This window comes from Symphalangus syndactylus, chromosome 15 (assembly GCF_028878055.3).
Source record: "Symphalangus syndactylus isolate Jambi chromosome 15, NHGRI_mSymSyn1-v2.1_pri, whole genome shotgun sequence".
In the NCBI taxonomy this organism is placed as follows: Eukaryota; Metazoa; Chordata; class Mammalia; order Primates; family Hylobatidae; genus Symphalangus; species Symphalangus syndactylus.
The window spans coordinates 80387019-80406724 of NC_072437.2; the positions used below are offsets into that span (position 1 = coordinate 80387019).

The 19706-nt window shown below is 44.4% G+C and overlaps 1 long non-coding RNA gene across 1 annotated transcript; it reads left to right on the forward strand.

The window, feature by feature from the left end:
• The first annotated feature begins 1563 nt into the window (after window positions 1–1563).
• LOC134732565 (uncharacterized) lies at window positions 1564–18208 on the forward strand. The gene is made up of 3 exons (XR_010115879.1): window positions 1564–1651; window positions 2572–2664; window positions 18106–18208. It is a non-coding gene; the product is annotated as an uncharacterized lncRNA (long non-coding RNA).
• Window positions 18209–19706: the final 1498 nt, after the last annotated feature.

Genomic DNA, 19706 nt, shown 5'->3' on the forward strand with positions numbered 1-19706 from the left:
GTAGCTTGGGCCAGCATGGTGCAGCAGAGGTGGTGAGAAGTGGTGAGATTCTGGACATATTTATAAAGTACAATGAACAGGATTTTAAAAGTAAGATGAACAAGAACAGATTGGATGTCAGGCGTAGAGAAAGAGTCAAGGATGATATCAAGGTTTGGAATTTCAGTCACTGGCAGGATGGAGTTTTCATCAGCTAAGTTGGGGAAGGCTGTGAGAGGCATTTCTGATAGTGGTGGTGAGCCAGGTTATAGCCATGAGCTCATGTTTGGACTTGTTTTGAAAGCCTGCTAAATATCCAAGTGGAGTAAGTTATTGAAGTGCAAGTGTGGAATTCAGGGAAAATGCCCAGATTGGAGATACAAGTTTGGAACTCATTGTCACATACAGTATATCCAAAGCCAAGTGATTAAATGAGATTACACAGTAGTGAGTTTAGATCAAAAGGAGTCTGGGTGGCCTTGTCCACAGCCGTAAATTGTAGGAGCAACTTTAACACTGTCAAAGGAGAACTAGAATTCTCTCCCTGCTCACTCCAGTTTCAGAAGTTTAGTTAGTAAGACTGCATGGTTTCTAGGGATGGATATTAGTGAGGTGGGCCAATGTTCCAGTGGTATAGGGTCAACACTAACAGTGTAAGAACAGACAGACGTATCTGAACCTCTAAATCTGAAGTCCAATCAAGAATATTGTCATGGACAAGGGGGAAATGCTGTTGACAAGCAGCTGGAAAAATCAGTTCTTTGTCTTCCAGATCAGTGGTTCTCAATGTTGGCTATACTTTGGAATCACCTGGCAGGCTTTAGCATCACTGAGGATTGGGTCCCACCCAAGGATTCTGATTTAATTGGTCTGGGGTGCAGCCTAGACCCTGAGAGTTTAAAATGTTCCCCAGGATTCTGAGGTACAGCCAAGGTTGAAAACCACCACGGTAGCTAAAGAACGCTACAGTTAATAAGTCATCATTATCAGCACCTTTACAAGCAGCTCCTAGTTTGCTTTTTGTTTAGAAAGATGTTAGAAATGACTAAACTGTGACAGAATGACAGCTCAGGAGGCTAAAAATAGACAAAGTAACTGGGCACAGTGGCTCACACCTGTAATCCCAGCACTTTGGGAGGCCGAGGAGGGTGGATCACCTGAGGTCAGGAGTTCAAGACCAGCCTGCCCAACATGGCAAAACTCGTCCCTACTAAAAACCCAGAAATTTCCCGGTTGTGGTGGAAGGCACCTGTAATCCCAGCTACTCGGGAGGCTGAGGCAAGAGAATCGCTTGAACCTGGGAGGCAGAGGCTGCAGTGAGCTGAGATCACACCACTGCACTCCAGCCTGGGCGACAAGAGTGAAACTCCGTCTCAAAAAAAAAAAGAAAAGAAAGAAAGAAAAAGTATAGGGAGAAGCATTAAACATATATTTTAAGTTGTTTCTAAGTAGGTATTTCTCAAAACATTAGGCCAAGACCCCAAGGATGTGTGTAAACAGAATAACAATTTGGGCTTTTTTGTTTGGTTTGTACCACAGTAGGTGGTGTGCAGTACAGCAGAAGAATCATCAGCTGGTTTGTGAGGGAAGGATCACAGAGCATGGACACAGAGTTTATCCAAACATAGGCTATGTGAGTGAATTTAACACTTTTCAGAACAATGTAGAATAGGTAAGCATATACAAATTGTTTATTTTTATTTTTATTTTTTCTTTTGAGACAGAGTTTCACTCTTGTCACCCAGGCTGTAGTACAATGGTGTGATCCTGGCTCACTGCAACCTCTGCCTCCTGGGTTCAAGGAATTCTCCTGCCTCAGCCTCCCGAGTAGCTGGGATTACAGGCGCCCACCACCACGCCCAGCTAATTTTTGTATTTTTAGTAGAGCTGGGGTTTCACCATGTTGGCCAGGCTGGTCTTGAACTTCTGACCTCAAGTGATCCGCCCACCTCGGCCTTCCAAAGTGCTAGGATTACGGGTGTGAGCCACCATGCCCAGCCACAAATTGTTTATTGATATAAGACATTTTTAACTGTTTGAATAGTGCTTTCGGCTGGGCGCGGTGGCTCAAGCCTGTAATCCCAGCACTTTGGGAGGCTGAGGCGGGCAGATCACGAGGTCAGGAGATGGAGGCCATCCTGGCTAACACGGTGCAACCCCGTCTCTACTAAAAACACAAAAAATTAGCCGGGCGTGTTGGCGGGCGCCTGTATTCCCAGCTACTCGGGAGGCTGAGGCAGGAGAATGGCGTGAACCCAGGAGGTGGAGGTTGCGGTGAGCCGAGATCGCGCCACTGCACTCCAGCCTGAGGGACAGAGAAAGACTCTGTCTCAAAAAAAAAAAAAAAAAGTTAGCCGGGCGTGGTGGCAGGCGCCTGTAGTCCCAGCTACTCGGGAGGCTGAGGCAGGAGAATGGCGTGAACCCTGGGGGGCAGAGCCTGCAGTGAGCCGAGATCGTGCCACCGCACTCCAGCCTGGGCGACAGCGAGACTCTGTCTCAAAATAAATAAATAAATAAATAAATAAATAAATAAATAAAAATGAATAGTGCTTTCAGAATTCCTTCAAACATATTTCTATGTTTGTTTGCCAGAGTATAGCTCCATCTGAACCCCACTCAGCTGACCCCAAAAAGGTCACATTGTTCTTGTGGCTACAACACAGGGACATCATGTTGATGAGACACGTAGGTTTCATGGCACAGAATTGTGAAAGATAAAAGTATTTTGAAGACCAAATCCAAATCACCGTAAATTTCTTTTGCTTTCAATAACTTAACATGACTCAATGTAGAGAGGACAAGCAAAATGCTAGAAAAGTGGTACAGTTTATACTACGTCAGCATTAGATTTGGTGTTTAATTTAGGTTAAGACAATCCAGCAGACTTTGTCCCAGAACCTCATGTATTCACACAGAATCTGGCCACAAAAACAAAGTTGAGACCCAAACGAAAACGATGTTTTCCATTTCTTAGTTGTTTGATAGCAATGCGTTTTCTGAGGCGAAAGGACTGGAATCATTATGCTGTTGTTCCTTTTTAGGGTGTATATGATCCAAGAAAAACATGCTGCTGGGTTATAGAATGCTAAGGTTGAGTTTTAAACTCACTGGGAAAATAAATGTAGCAATCAAATGTATACTGTCGTAAGTAGTAATAGGTGGATTAGCTCTTGGGTACTATCAACAACCTGTGCTTCAAACCAGATGTTTAATTCTGGCTAGAATCCTAAACTGTGTTCTAAGGAGATGACTGACACTGGTATTCTAGGAATGTTAAACAAGAATGTTCTCCGTATTGTCTTTTCTTCTTAAAAGCTACATGACCTTGAGCAAATTACTCAACTCTTCTTAAATTCATTTTCCTTTTCTGTAAAGCCTCTGCTATTTGCTTTTACATGATCTCAGGGACAAATGTGATTATTCCACATGAAAAATTATAAAGTGCTTTTTATAGTTAGTATTTAACAAGTTAACAATGGCATGCTGGATAATTTGCACTTGCAGATAGTATTGTAGCATGCATTAGTGAGATGGTACCATTTTTAGAGATAATGTGAATATTCCCAGCAAGAGAGTTTAAAGATCAAAAAGAAATTTTGCGTTTATTACATTATTTATCCTGATATAACCTGTGAAGAATGTTAGTTTTTTAGTTTTTAAAGATGACATTGGGCCGGGCGCGGTGGCTCACGCTTGTAATCCCAGCACTTTGGGAGGCCGAGGCAGGCAGATCACGAGGTCAGCAGATCGAGACCACGGTGAAACCCCGTCTCTACTAAAAATACAAAAAAAATTAGCCGGACGTGGTGGTGGCGCCTGTAGTCCCAGCTACTCGGAGAGGCTGAGGCAGGAGAATGGCGTGAGCCCGGGAGACGGAGCTTGCAGTGAGCAGAGATTGCGCCACTGCACTCTAGCCTGGGCGACAGAGCGAGACTCTGTCTCAAAAAAAAAAAAGATGACACAAGCAGCTGAGAATTATTGTGCAATAATTAATATGCACACACATATTTACATATTGCACAGTAATATGCACGCACATATTTACGTACATATTTATTGGGCTACTGCTATGTGTCAGCCATTGTTAAGCATTTTCACCTATGTTATGTTAGTTCCAAAAGCAGGCTTCAAATCTAACTCATTAAACTCTCTAATGTTCTCTTTACTAGCTAACTCTCTATTTTATCATATTGGGCATTTTAAAGGGGACACTATCCAGCAAAAAAGTGAGAATTAAAATATATAGTAACATCATACACAAGGCTCCCACAGGTATATGGATGAAAGATACATGCAGAGACAAATGACAAAATATTCTTTTTTTTTTGAGACGGAGTCTTGCTGTCGCCCAGGCTGGGGTGCCGTGGCGCCATCTCAGCTCACTGCAACCTCCACCTCCAAGGTTCAAGTGATTCTCCCGTCTCAGCCTCCTGAGTAGCTGGGATTACAGGTGTGTGCCACCACGCCTGGCTAATTTTTGTATTTTTAGTAGAGACAGGGTTTCACCATGTTGGTCAGGCTGGTCTCGAATTCCTGACCTCGTGATCCACCCACCTCAGTCTCCCAAAGTACTGGGATTACAGGTGTGAGCCACCGTGCCCGGCCAAAATATTCTTTATACATACATAGTGCTGAGGCTCCGAAGCCCACATTCCAAAATATCGCGCTTTGACATGCTGAACTGAAGCCTCAAAGTCTCTCTGACCTTCCCCACTACCGTATACTGTCTCTCCTAAAGCACAGAATGAAGTTGAAGTTCCTTTATCTGCCTAAGATCCAGATCAACCCAAAAGAAAAATTGTTTTTTTTTTTCCCCTCCCTGTAAGACCAAGATATAACCATACCTGAATAAACCCTTTCACAAAACAATGTAATCTCTGTTCCCTGATCCATTCCTTCTCCTTGGTAATCCCCTCAACAGAATTCCTTTTTCCCCCTCCCATAACTTGTTTTGCCAACACGGCGTATGAGCGTCTGAACCCCTGTTGTGGGATGAGTAATCACTTTGTGGTTCTCCCTATGTACAGCTTAAAAAATTCCTATGCCTTTTCTTGAATTACTCTGCCTTTTGTGAGTTGATTTTTTAGTGAACCTTTAGAGGGCAAAGGGGAAGTTTCCCTACAATAGGAATACATTGTTATAAATCTCTTTCAGATGACTTTTTAGAATTTTCAAGTTAAGAAAATTGCAGGCCGGGCGCGGTGGCTCACGCTTGTAATCCCAGCACTTTGGGAGGCCGAGGCGGGCGGATCATGAGGTCAGGAGATCGAGACCATGGTGAAACCCCGTCTCTACTAAAAAATAGAAAAAATTAGCCGGGCGTGGTGGCGGGCGCCTGTAGTCCCAGCTACTCGGAGAGGCTGAGGCAGGAGAATGGCGTGAACCCGGGAGGGGGAGCTTGCAGTGAGCCGAGATTGCGCCACTGCACTCCAGCCTGGGCGACAGAGCGAGACTCCGTCTCAAAAAAAAAAAAAAAAAAAAAAAAAAAAAGAAAATTGCATACCTAAGAAGCTGATGTTAATGCAAGCAAACAAAGGATTTATATTGTGACCAAATGCAGGTTGAGCCACTGGCTGCTTGCAAAATCCAACAACAAGGACAAAGTGCAGTACAAAGGAGGTGACTTCATTTTTTGAAGCTAGCAGTAGGGAAGTGGGTTCAGGCTCCTGCCTTAAGAAAACCACTTTAAAATTCTCAGGCAAAATGCTAGGGTTTAAGAAGTTGGGAGGTGGTGAGGCAGTACAGGTCTACATGACCTGTTCCAGTGACTTGTGTTATTGCCCCAACTGGTGAATGGGCTGTCACCATCTCAGGCTTGTCCAGGTTGTCAATTAGCTGCAGCCTTGAGGTAATCTTCTGTGGGGGAGAAGTCCACAGGCACCTGAATTGTCTCAAGACCTGGTCTCTGGAACTTCTTCTTCTCCTTTTTTTTTTTTTGAGACGGAGTCTTGTGGAGTGCAGTGGCGCAATCTCGGCTCACTGCAAGCTCTGCCTCCCGGGTTCACGCCATTCTCCTGCCTCAGCCTCTCCGAGTAGCTGGGACTACAGGCGCCCGCCACCACGCCCGGCTAATTTTTTTGTATTTTTAGTAGAGACGGGGTTTCACCGTGGTCTCGATCTCCTGACCTCGTGATCCACCCGCCTCAGCCTCCCAAAGTGCTGGGATTACAGGCGTGAGCCACCGCGCCCGGCTTTGTTTTTTTTTTTGAGACGGAGTCTTGCTCCATTGCCCAGGCTGGAGTGCAATGGCGTGATCTCAGCTCACTACAACCTCTGCCTCCCGGGTTCAATCGATTCTCCTGCCTCAGCCTCCTCAGTAGCTGGAATTATAGGCGTGTGCGACCACGCCCAGCTAATTTTTGTATTTTTAGTAGAGACAGGGTTTCACTATGTTGGCCAGGATGGTCTTGATCTCCTGACCTTGTGACGCTCGTGACGTGATCCACCTGCCTCAGACTCCCAAAGTGCTGGGATTACAGACGTGAGCCACCACGCCCGGCCAGTCTCTGGAACTTCTAAGCATACTTAACTAGATAAGCTAGCAATGCAAGCTTATGGTGGAAAGAAGGAGAGTAATTATTATTTTATCGCTAAAAAGTTAATACAAAGGGCCACAGGCCGGGCGCGGTGGCTCAAGCCTGTAATCCCAGCACTTTGGGAGGCCGAGGCGGGCGGATCACGAGGTCAGGAGATCAAGACCATCCTGGCTAACACAGTGAAACCCCATCTCTACTAAAAATACAAAAAATTAGCCGGGTATGTTGGCGGGTGCCTGTAGTCCCAGCTACTCGGGAGGCTGAGGCAGGAGAATGGCATGAACCCGGGAGGCGGAGCTTGCAGTGAGCCGAGATCGCGCCATTGCACTCCCGCCTGGGAGACAGAGCAAGACTCCGTCTCAAAAAAAAAAAAAAAAAAAAAAAAAAAAAAAAAAAAAAAAGGGCCACAGAAGGAAAAGGGGAAAAATACCCTTAAAACCAGGGTACTCAGTTATAGTATTAGTTCCTTAGGGCTGCCATAGCCAAGTACTACAAACTGAGTAGTTTAGAACAACAGAAATTGATTCTCTCACAGTTCTGGAGGCTAGAAGTTCAAAATCAAGGTGTTTGCAGGGTTGGTTCCTTCCTTCCAGGAGGATCTGAGGGACAATCTGTTCCATGCTAGTCTTTTCGCTGCGGATGTTTGTCAGAAATATTTTGGCGCCGGGGGCGGTGGCTCACGCCTGTAATCCTAGCACTTTGGGAGGCCGAGGCGGGCGGATCAGGAGGTCAGGAGATCGTGACCATCCTGGCTAACACAGTGAAACCCCGTCTCTACTAAAAATACAAAAAATTAGCCGGGCGTGGTGGCAGGCGCCTGTAGTCCCAGCTACTCGGGAGGCTGAGGCAGGAGAATGGCGTGAACCCCGGGGGGGCGAAGCCTGCAGTGAGCCGAGATCACGCCACTGCACTCCAGCCTAGGTGACAGAGCAAGACTCCGTCTCAAAAAAAAAAAAGAAAGAAATATTTTGGCATTCCGTGGCTTGCAGCTACCTACAGCCACCTCTGCCTCTTCCATCATGTGGCCTTATTCCCCATGTATCTGTGTGTCTCCCAATCTCCCTCTCCTTTCAAGGACACAGGTTCACCCTAATCCAGTAGGACCTCATCTTAACTTGATTACATCTGCACAGGCCCCATGTCCAAATGGCATCACATTCACAGGTACCAGGGGTAGGTTTTCAAAGGTTTTCTTTTTTTCTCTTTTTTTTTTTTTTTTTTTTGGGACGGAGTCTCGCTCTGTCACCCAGGCTGGAGTGCAGTGGCACGATCTCGGCTCACTGCAAGCTCCACCTCCCGGGTTCACGCCATTCTCCTGCCTCAGCCTCCCGAGTAGCTGGGACTACAGGCGCCCGCCAACATGCCCAGCTAATTTTTTGTATTTTTAGTAGAGACGGGGTTTCGCCGTGGTCTCGATCTCCTGACCTCGTGATTCGCCCGCCTCGGCCTCCCAAAGTGCTGGGATTACAAGCGTGAGCCACCGCCCCCGGCCTGGTTTTCACAGGTTTTCAACATTTCTTTTGGGAAGGCACAATTCAACACAGAGGGTTTTTAAAACATTTTTTGCTGAAACATTTGAGTGTAAGTTGTAATCACATTGCCCCATTACTCCTAAATACTTCAGTGTGTATTTTCCTTTTTTTTTTTTTTTTGAGACAGAATCTCACTGTGTTGTGCAGGCTGGAATGCAGTGGCCTGATCTTGGCTCACTGCAACCCTCACCCCATGGCTCAAGCAATTCTTTTGCCTCAGCCTCCTGCTCAGCTAATTTTTTGTATTTTTAGTAGACAAAATACAAAAGGAATCTCACTATGTTGCCCAGGCTTGTCTCAAACTCCTGGACTCAAGGGATCCACCTGCCTCAGCCTCCCAAAGTGCTGGGATTACAGGCAGGAACCATCACACCTGGCCTACTTCAGTATGTATTTTCTAAAAATCAGGACACTCTCCCACATAACCACAGTATACCCATAAGAATCAAGAAATTAACATGGGTGCCTATTACCATCAAATACACAGATTCCATTCAAATTTTGCCAATCGTTCCAGTAAATTATTCATAACAAAACAAACCAAAAGCAAATTTCTTCCGTGTTGCATTCTTTCTTCATGATCTAGGATCCAATCTAGGACCATTTAGTTGTCCTATCTCTTCTCTTTCAAGCTGGAACCGTTCCCAAGTCTTCCTTGTCTTGAATGATTTTGATATTCTTTGAAGAGTACAGGCTCATAACTTTGCAATGTCCTTTAATATGGGCTTGTCTGATGTTTCCTCAAGATTCCAATAAGGCTCTGTATTTGGACAGGACTACCATAGAAAAGATGCTGTGTTTTTCTCAGTGCATCATATTGGGAAACACAGTATGCCAGTTTGTCCCATTATTGGTAGTGCTGACTATTATCACTTGGTTATGATGGAACATGCTGGGTTTCTCTACAGTGTGGTTATTGAATAATTAATAAACAGTTGATATGCAATTTTCAAGGAGATACTTTGAGGCTATGCAAATATCCTGGTCCTCATCAAACTTTTACCGACTGGTTTTAGCATCCATTGATGTTTTCTGCCTGAATCATTTATGATTGTGAAATAGTAATTTCTGACTCCATCATTCCTTCTATACTTATTAGCTTGCATTGAGCTGTAAGGAAAAGCTTTCCCTTTTCCCTTTGGTATTCATTTATACAAATAAGCACTTGTGGATATTTATTTTATTCAATAGGTTATAATTCATTACTATCATTACTTTGATTGTCACATTTGAACAGTGAAAGCCGCTTCATGCTGGCCCCTGTATCCTTTTTTTTTTTTTTTTTCAATTTTTTAAATATAGAGATGGGGTCTCGTCATTTTGCCCAGGCTGGTCTCAAACTGCTGGGCTCAGATAAATCTTCCCACCCAGTCTCCCAAAGTGCTGAGATTACAGGCATGAGCCACCGTGCCCAGCCCCCTGTATCCTTTTGACACGTCGTTATCATTCTTTGAGTGCTTCTTTTGCTTTCTGGTATAAGATGTTCCAGATTTCTCTTGTACTTTTCCTGCCTCAGCCGTGAAAATATCCATTTCAACAAGGAGACATGTTTCCTTTTAGTGGGGAGTGGTATTTAGAAACCAAGATTTGGGTGCAAAGTATACTGCTTTTTACTGGAGTGTCATTGCTTCTAGGCCCTTTCAGAAGACACATGTAGGAAATATGTGTATGTATACATGTGTACATATGTCTCTATTTCTGTATCTATCCATATAGGTACCTATTGACCCACTGACAAAGTATAGATAGTATGGTAGACAGAATTCTAAAAGCGGCTTTCCTGAGATTCTTGTCTCCTGGTTATTCAATCAAACATTAAAGTAGGTACTGTAGTGAAGGGATTTTTGCAGGTGTGATTATAGTTCTAAACCATTTGACCATAAGATGAGATTATTCAGGTAACCCTGGTCAATTCAGGTGAATCTTTTAAAAGCACAGAGTTTCCGCCAGCTGGGAGCAGAAGGGAAGTCAGATAGATTTGCAGCATAAGAAAGTTTGATGTGCTGTTGCTGGCTAGACGATGGGATTAGAAAAATGTGATGAGGAATACAGGCGGTCTCAGAGCTGAAGACAACAAGATAACAGAAACCTCAGTCCTACAAATGCAAGGAACTAAATTCTGCCAACAATGGCTTTGAAAGCAGATTCTTTCCCAGAGCCCCCAGACAAAGGCCAGCCTGACTGATACCTTGATTTGGGCCTTGTGATGTCCTGTGCCTAGAACCCAGCAGAGCCCTCTTGGACTTCTGACCTACTGTGAGCTAATAAATGTGTGTTGTTTTAAGCCACCAAGTTTGTGGTAATTTGTTACATCAGCAATAGAAAACCAATACAGATAGATATTGATATAAAACTATAAGTTTACACCAATTCTAATCCAATGCCACTGAGCTTTTCTAGTTTCCCCTTTTTCATATCTGTACCTCCAAAAATCAATAACCTGATTCCCACTATCTTCAAGATATTTACTTATTTGCTCAATCCCCTCATATGTAAACAACCTCTTTACCACGTGGATCATCTTGGCCTTGGCCCCACAGCACACAGTGGTTGTACTGGTTAAGTGCCCCTCAATCCCGATCCTATCACATATAGTAAATCTTACTGTTTGAGATGGCTCCCAACCAGACCTTATCACTCACAAGGCCTATGCTAGCCAAGTTGCCCCTGGTCTATGGACCCATGGATGACTTTTTTTTTTTTTTTTTTTTTTTTTTGAGACGGAGTCTTGCTCTGTCATCCAGGCTGGAGTGCAGTGGCGCGATCTCGGCTCACTGCAAGCTCCGCCTCCCGGGTTCACGCCATTCTCCTGCCTCAGCCTCTCCGAGTAGCTGGGACTACAGGCGCCCGCCACCACGCCCGGCTAATTTTTTTTTTTTTGGTAGAGACGGGGTTTCACCGTGGTCTTGATCTCCTGACCTCGTGATCCGCCCGCCTCGGCCTCCCAAAGTGCTGGGATTACAAGCGTGAGCCACCGCGCCCGGCTGACCCATGGATGATTTATATTTATGTATATTTTACTTTATTTAGCATCATTTCAGAGACAAATTATTTGAGAGATAAATGATAGGTATGTACCACTTCGTACTCTAACAACGTTATCACTTCCATTAATATGAAACAGGATTTTGCTAAGTCCCCATTGTTCTAAGAATTGTATTAGATAGGGCGGGCGTGGTGCCTCACGCCTGTAATCCTAGCACTTTGGGAGGTCGAGGCAGGTGGATCACCTGAGGTCAGGAGTTCAAGACTAGCCTAGCCAATATTGCAAAACCCCGTCTCTACTAAAAATACAAAAATTAGCTGGGCATGGTGGAGGTGCCTATAATCCCAGCTACTCAGGGAGGCTGAGGCAGGAGAATTGCTTGAACCCGGGGAGGTGGAGGTTGCAGTGAGCCGAGATCATGCCACTTCACTCCAGCCTGAGTGAAAGAGCGAGATTCCATCTCAATAATAAAAATAATAAGTATTGGCTAGATATTCTGAAGCAATTCAACATGAGCAATATGATGGCCACTGTCAGGCCACCTTTTTTTTTTTTTTTTTTTTTTTAGAGAGGGGGTCTTGTTCTGTTGCCTAGACTAGAGTGCAGTGGCAGGATCATAGCTCACTGTAGCCTGGACCCCCTAGGCTCAAGTGATCCTCCCACCTTAGCCTCCTGAGTAGCTGGGACCACAGGTGTGTGCCACCATGCCCAGCTTTAGGTTGTTGTTGTTAATATTTTTTACAGATGGGGCTCATTATATTACCCAGGCTGGTCTCAAACTCCTGGGCTAAGCAGTCCTCCCAAAGTGCTGGGATTACAGATGAGAGGCACCATGCCCAGGGAGGCCACCAATTTTTTTTTTTTTTTGGTCTGAGATGGAGTCTTGATCTGTCGCCAAAGCTGGAGTGCAGTGGCATGATCTCAGCTCACTGCAACCACAGCCTCCCAGGTTCAAGTGATTCTCCTGCCTCAGCCTCCCAAGTAGCTGGGATTATAGGTGCCCGCCACCACGCCTGGCTAATTTTTGTATTTTTAGTAAAGACAGGGTTTCACCATGTTGGCCAGGCTGGTCTCGAAATCCTGATTTCATGATCCGCCCAACTCGGCTTCCCACAGTGCCAGGATTACAGGCGTGAGCCACCTCGCCTGGCCCCATTTTTTAATGTGGTTAAGTGTAGAAGAATTAGGATCCTGAATGGATAGCTGAACTTTTACTTTGCCTGACACTTTTCTTCAAAATCTGATAGACTGTCTCATCTGGGTATTTTTTTTTGTTTTTTCTTTTAACACCACTCGATGATCTCTAATGTCATTTTGAGATGTTTTTGTAAACAAACATACTGTGATATAAAAAACATATATTTAGTTTTTTTTTTTTTTTTTTTTTTGAGACGGAGTCTTGCTCTGTCACCCAGGCTGGAGTGCAGTGGCGCAATCTCGGCTCACTGCAAGCTCCGCCTCCCGGGTTCACACCATTCTCCTGCCTCAGCCTCTCCGAGTAGCTGGGACTACAGGCGCCCGCCACCACGCCCGGCTAATTTTTTTGTATTTTTAGTAGAGACGGGGTTTCACTGTGGTCTCGATCTCCTGACCTCGTGATCCACCCGCCTCAGCCTCCCAAAGTGCTGGGATTACAGGCGTGAGCCACCGCGCCCGGCTCATATATTTAGTTTTTGTCTTAGTCCATTTTCTGCTTCTGTAACAGAATGCCACAGAGTAGGTAATTTATAAAGAGTAGTTTATTTGGTTCCTTGTTCTGGAGGCTGGGAAGTCCAAGACTATGCATGGTGTCAATATCTGATGAGGACCTTCTTGCATCACAGCATGGTGAAAGAGGTCACATGGTGAGGAAGCATGCACACAGGAGAAAGAATTGGGGCTAAATGTATCTATTTATCAGAAGCCCACTCCCATGATAATGGCATTAATCCTCTCATAATCTAATCACCCCTTAAAGGCCTCATTCCCAATACCATTACATTGGCAATTACATTTCAACATGAGTTTTGGAGGGGACATTCAAATCATAGCAGTCTTCATCCACAGTTCCTGGCACAGAGCTCCTAATATCCTTAGAATTCCTGAGTGATAGGAGTGACAGGAGCATCTTTTGTTACTCAAAAGATGTTGAGTAACAAAGCTCCTTTCAACCATACCATATCATAAACATAACATAAACCATATCAAACATATGACATAAACCATATGAAACATATAACATAAACTATATCATAAACATACTGAGTTTATGATAGTAAGATGACTCTTAGATAATGGAAGCTAATTGTCAGGGAAGCCAACCATGTGTTTAGGGAGTTGGCACTTTTAGCCCCATCCCCTAACCTTCAGGGAGGGGAGAAGGGCTGGAAATTGAGTTCAGTCACCAATGGCTAATGTTTTAATCAAGCATGCATATGTAATAGAACTTCCTATTACTATTTTGTAATTTAAAAACCCTTACGTTTATTAAAATGTAAACCCTAAACAACAGGATTTGAAAAGCTTCTGGGCTGGTGAACACGTTGAGATGATGAGAGGATGGGGTGCCCAGAGAGGGCATAGAAGCTCTGTGCACCCCTCCTCCTGATACCTTGTCTTGCGCATCTCTCCCATGTGGCTGTTTATAATAGTCATATCCTTTATAATAAACTAGTAGTAATAAATAAAATGTTTCACTGAGTTCTGTGAGCCATTACAGGAAATCCTGGGACAAAGCTCATAACAGGTTATGGGACAAAGCCCATAACCTGTGGGGTCTGCAGTAATTACAGGGTAGTCAGTGTCAGAACTGAATTAGAGGACACACACTTGGTTTCCAGGAGGGCGAAGAATTGGTTGGTATGAGAAAAACCCCACCCATTTGGTATAAAAAGTGTCGTGCGGGTAGCCAGAAACGGCTTTTCCTTTTACAGCTCATGTGTTTATTAGGAACATACTTTCTACTTTCTACACATTTCTTCTCTTTTTAGGACAGAGAGAGAAGAGGGAAGAGCTGAATTTGAAAAAATGTAAAACATAATAAATTTTAATTATAATAGGTAATACCCAGAACTTGTTTTGCTATCTAGTAGAAAAAGCCCTCCTCTCTCAACTATAAATTTGGCTGAGAGACAAGGACAAAATAATTATATATTCACCTCCATCTTTCAATAAAGGCAGAAAGAGCTTTCCATTTCAAATTTGTTTTGTTTTGTACCACATGTGGGTTAATTAGATAAAACCATGTCATGTGCCAGATTCAATCAGCCTGAAAATAATCAGAAAACTGATTTTGGCATTGTTTATGCTGTTTTGGCTCAGCTAGACAAAAGCACAAAATGTAAGTTGGCTCCAGAAAGCAACATATGTGTACTGGTGCCAGCTTTTCTTTCATGGGATTATCTCTAGCTGGCACCTGAGCAGCAGAGACTGCTCTGGGTGACCATTAGACAAATCTACATGATGTAGATACCCATTTTCCTCGATTAGACAGTGGACACCATCATGAAGGGGACTTATTTTACTGCTTTGACATAGGCCAAAACTAGCTTGCCAACTATTGGCTGTCAGTCAACTGAAGATACAAGTTAAGGTTAAAAAATGAACCCACATTTTTGTTTGGCATATCCCCTTGTGGCTTCCTTTAAGCTCATTTCTTGATTTTTAATTGGTTATAAGATTAAAAATAAAGGCTGGGCATGATGGCTCATGCCTGGAATCCCAGCACATTGCGAGGCAGGGGTAAGAGAATCACCTGAAGCTGGGAGCTCGAAACCAGCCTGGCCAACATGGTGAAACCCCATCTCTAGTAAAAATACAAAAATTAGCTGGGTGTCATGGTGAATGCCTGTAATCCCAGCTACTCAGGAGGCTGAGGCACCAGAAGTGCTTGAACCCAGGAGGCAGAGGTTGCAGTGAGCCAAGATTGTGCCACTGCACTCCAGCCTGGGCACCACTACACTCCAGCCTGGGCACCACTGCACTCCAGCCTAAGCAACACAGTGAGACTGTGTCTCAGAAAAAAAAAAAAAGATTAGAAATGAAGCCCCGAGGGCCAGGAGCGGTGGCTCACGCCTGTAATCCCAGCACTTTGGGAGGCTGAGGCGGGCGGATCACCTGAGGTCAGGAGTTCAAGACCAGCCTCAACATGGGAAAAACCCCATCTCTACTAAAAATACAAAATTAGCCGGGCGTAGTGGTGCATGCCTGTAATCTCAGCTACTCGGGGGGCTGAGGCAGGAGAATTGCTTGAACCTGGGAGGCAGAGGTTGTGATGAGCTGAGATCGAGCCATTGCACTCCAGCCTGGGCAACAAGAGCGAAACTCCGTCTCAAAAAAAAAAAAAAAAGAAAGAAATGAAGCCCAGAAACCACTCCTCAGCTGTATTTCCTTGTTGTATGCAGTTCAGTGAAATATTATTAAAGAGAAGGAGGCAGAGCATTTCCCTGTCATCCTACCTTAAGGTGGTTTTTTAGTGTTTCAAGGGATAAATATTTTAGCAAATATTCAAGCAATCAAAGAGTAAGAAATAGTCATTTCAAAGACCTAATCATGGCCAGGCGCGGTGGCTCACGCTTGTAATCCCAGCACTTTGGGAGGCCGAGGCGGGCGGATCACGAGGTCAGGAGATCGAGACCACGGTGAAACCCCGTCTCTACTAAAAATACAAAAAAAAAAAATTAGCCGGGCGTGGTGGCAGGTGCCTGTAGTCCCAGCTACTCGGAGAGGCTGAGGCAGGAGAATGACATGAACCCGGGAAGCGGCGGAGCTTGCAGTGAGCTGAGATTGCACCACTGCACTCCAGCCTGGGCGACAGAGCAAGACTCCGTCTCAAAAAAAAAAAAAAAAGACCTAATCATCTGACTGATGATGAGCCCTGCATGAGTTGGTTTTCTCTTCTCTTTTTGCTGTATAAACTATTTGACTTACTGTTAGGTAACTAGAGCACCCTAATGGCGCTGGTTCCAGGTTCTTCTTCCTCAATGCAAGCCCGCCAAAGGAAAAACCAATCAGAGAGAGGTGTTTTTCCCGCCTCGCTCTAAGCCTCACCCCAACCAATCACAAACATCCACGCAGCCCTCCTGGGCATAAAAGAAGCAAGCCCCCCACCGCTCTCTCTCTCCCTCCTGCCCAGCCCAGCCTGCTGCCTCCCATAAAGATCTCTTGGCCGAGCCGGTGTGCCGTGGTCTGAGCGTCACTCTTTCAATTACTACACAGAAAAATAGCATTATATGTAGTTCTTTTTATATTTTGAAAAGAATACTTTCTAGAATACTCTAGAGTGTGGGATGGGTGGTGATCATTGTCTCTAGTATGAATTAAACTCTTCTTGCTTAGGTCACCAGTGATCACCTAGTTGCAAATCTTATGGGAGCACTTTCTCCTTACTTGACTTATCTGTGAGCACCTGGCATTTCTCTTTTTTTTTTTTTTTGAGACGGAGTCTCACTCTGTCACCCAGGCTGGAGTGCAGTGGCCGATTTTTCTATTTTTAGTAGAGACAGGGTTTCGCCGTGTTGGTCAGGCTGATCTCGAACTCCCGAACTCATGATCTGCCCGCCTCAGCCTCCCAAAGTGCTAGGATTACAGGCGTGAGCCACCATGCCCAGATCTATTTTGTTTTTTTAAGACTTACTTTGTTTCAGGCCGGGCGCAGTGGCTCACGCCTGTAATCCCAGCACTTTGGGAGGCCGAGGCGGGCGGATCACGAGGTCAGGAGATCGAGACCATCTTGGCTAACACGGTGAAACCCCGTCTCTACTAAAAATACAAAAAATTAGCCGGGCGAGGTGGCAGGCGCCTGTAGTCCCAGCTACAAGGGAGGCTGAGGCAGGAGAATGGCGTGAACCCCGGGGGGCGGAGCCTGCAGTGAGCCGAGATCGCGCCACTGCACTCCAGCCTGGGTGAAAGAGCGAGACTCCGTCTCAAAAAAAAAAAAAAAAAAAGACTTACTTTGTTTCCATGACCCACTCTCTCCTGGCTTCTTCTATCTTTTTGGCTTTTTATTTGTAGTTTGTCACCTCCTCCCCTCTCCTTCCACTGTCCATTCCTTGAGTCTTGGTGTCCTCAGAGCATAATCTTCACTTTCTTTTCTTACTCTGTATATTTTTCCTAGCTCAGTAGTTGCCAATGAAAGAAATCTAAGAATCACCTTGGATCCTCCCCTTTCCTTATCTGTCCTATTTATTCAATCCCAAATCATCTTGCCTCTATCCCTTTTTTTTTTTTTTTTTTTTTTTTGAGACAGTCTCGCTGTCGCCCAGGCTGGAGTGCAGTGGCGCGATCTCAGCTCATTGCAGGCTCCACCCCCCGGGGTTCACGCCATTCTCCTGCCTCAGCCTCCAGAGTAGCTGGGACTACAGGCGCCCGCCACCTCGCCCAGCTAATTTTTTGTATTTTTAGTAGAGACGGGGTTTCACTGTGTTAGCCAGGATGGTCTCGATCACCTGACCTCCTGATCTGCCCGCCTCAGCCTCCCAAAGTGCTGGGATTACAGGCCTGAGCCACCGCACCCGGCCTTGACTCTATCCCTTTATCATCGAGTTCACTCCTTGGATCAGTTAGAATGCTGTGGTTACAAACACAGAAAACCCAACTAAAACTTGGCTTAAAAATAAGGTAATGGGGCCGGGCGCAGTGGCTCACGCCTGTAATCTCAGCACTTTGGGAGGCCGGGCGGGCGGATCACAAGGTCAGGAGATCGAGACCATTCTGGCTAACATGGTAAAACCCTGTCTCTACTAAAAATACAAAAAAATTAGCCAGGCGTGGTGGCACATGCCTGTAGTCCCAGCTACTTGGGAGGCTGAGGCAGGAGAATGGCGTGAACCTAGGAGGCGGAGCTTGCAGTGAGCCAAGATCGTGCCACTACACTCCAGCCTGGGCGACAGAGCGAAAGACTCCGTCTAAAAAAAAAAAAAAAAGGTAATTATTTTCTCAACAAGTTAATAAATTTAAAAAGGTAGAGAAAGGGAATTTTTAAAATAAAATAGGACTAACATGACATAAGGACTGTCTTCTTCTAGTTTTTGTTGCTATAAAAGAATACTACAGACTGGATAATTTGTAAAGAAGAGAACTTTATTTCTTACAGTTCTGGAAGTTGGGGAGTTGGTGCTGGTGTCTGGTGAGGGCCTTTGGGCTGCATCATCCCGTTGTGGAAAAGTGGAAGGGCAAGTAAGCACATGCAAAAGATAAAAGCAGGAGGGGCTGAGCTTGCTTTATAACAACTCACTCTAGCAACAACTAACCCTGTCCCATGATAATGGCATTACTCCACTTACGAGGAAGGAGCCCTCATTACCTAAACACCTCCTATTAGGCCTCAACTCCCAACACTGTTGCATTCAGTATTAAGTTTCAACATGAGTTTTGGAGGGGACATTCAAACTATAGCAACCATCTACTGCTATGCGTGGACTTTGTTTGGATCTGATGTGAACAAAGCAGCTATTTAAAAGTTTTCTGTAACAATGAAATTTGGATATTAGATGACATAAAAGGTGATCAGTAATTTTTGTTAGATGTCACAATGGTGCAGCTATGTCAGAAGATGTCCATATTTGGGAGGAATGTATACTGAAATGTCCAGAGTGAAATTTCTTGGTGCGTTTTAAATACTTAATCAGAAAAAGGAAAATAAATGAAGAATTGTGGCAGAATCTTGATAATTGTCGAATCTGGTTTTGGGAGATATGAGGGTTCATTATACTATTCTTTATACTTCTTCAATGCTTGCAATTTTAAATACAAAATTTTAAAAATTATAATAAAGGAAATTTTTACTCTCATAACTAAAAAGTTTAGAAACGGGGTAGACATGAAGTGAAGATTCATATAGTCAACAATATCATCAAGGACTCAGTTTCTTTTTAATTTCCTCATGGCTTTCAATGGTGTTTGCTTCATCCTAAGGCCATCTCTTCTCATGATATAGGGACCATATATCCTGGTTTGCTAGACAGTCTCAGTTATATCTATTGTCCTAACATAATTATTTATAGCACTATCTTTCTTTCAAATGTGACCTCATTTTGGATGACAAATTAAATGGTCACCCTAGTTTATGGTTGTCAAATGACTGCCAACTACAATTAGTGCAACACGCTTCTCTGTTCATGTCCAGCTAAAGAGAGAAGCTGCTGTCCCAGAAATAACCAACAAACCTTTTCTATAATCCCAATGTCCCAGAAGGGCAAAGTGGCCATCCATGAAACAGACATCATGGCTAGAGTGATGGGATGCGTTGGTTGGCTTAGGTCAATCAGGGGCCACCCTGAGAATAGGGGACAAAGTCAATGGATGGGTCCATGGTAGGTGGGGCCAAGAGGGTTTAAATGTGGGGAAGAATCCAGGTAAAGCCACTATACTCCTCCTTGCCATATCTTCTGCCAGTGCCCTAGTTTAGGGCTCAGCATCTCTTAGACTATTGCAATAACTTTTTAGCTGATCTCCCTCCTTTTGCTTTGGCCCAGCACTTCACTGCTGCCACAATGATCTTCTTAGTATGTAGGTCTGATCATGTCACTGCCAGATTCAACATTTTTTGATGTCCTGCTTTTACCTATGAGATAAAGTCTAAATGCCTCTGCTTATTATATAAAGCTGTTCAATACTTGGCCTTTGTCTAGTTATCTGTCCACCCTCATCCATCTTCAGTCTTTTCTTTATACTTTAAACTTTAGGAAAACTGAA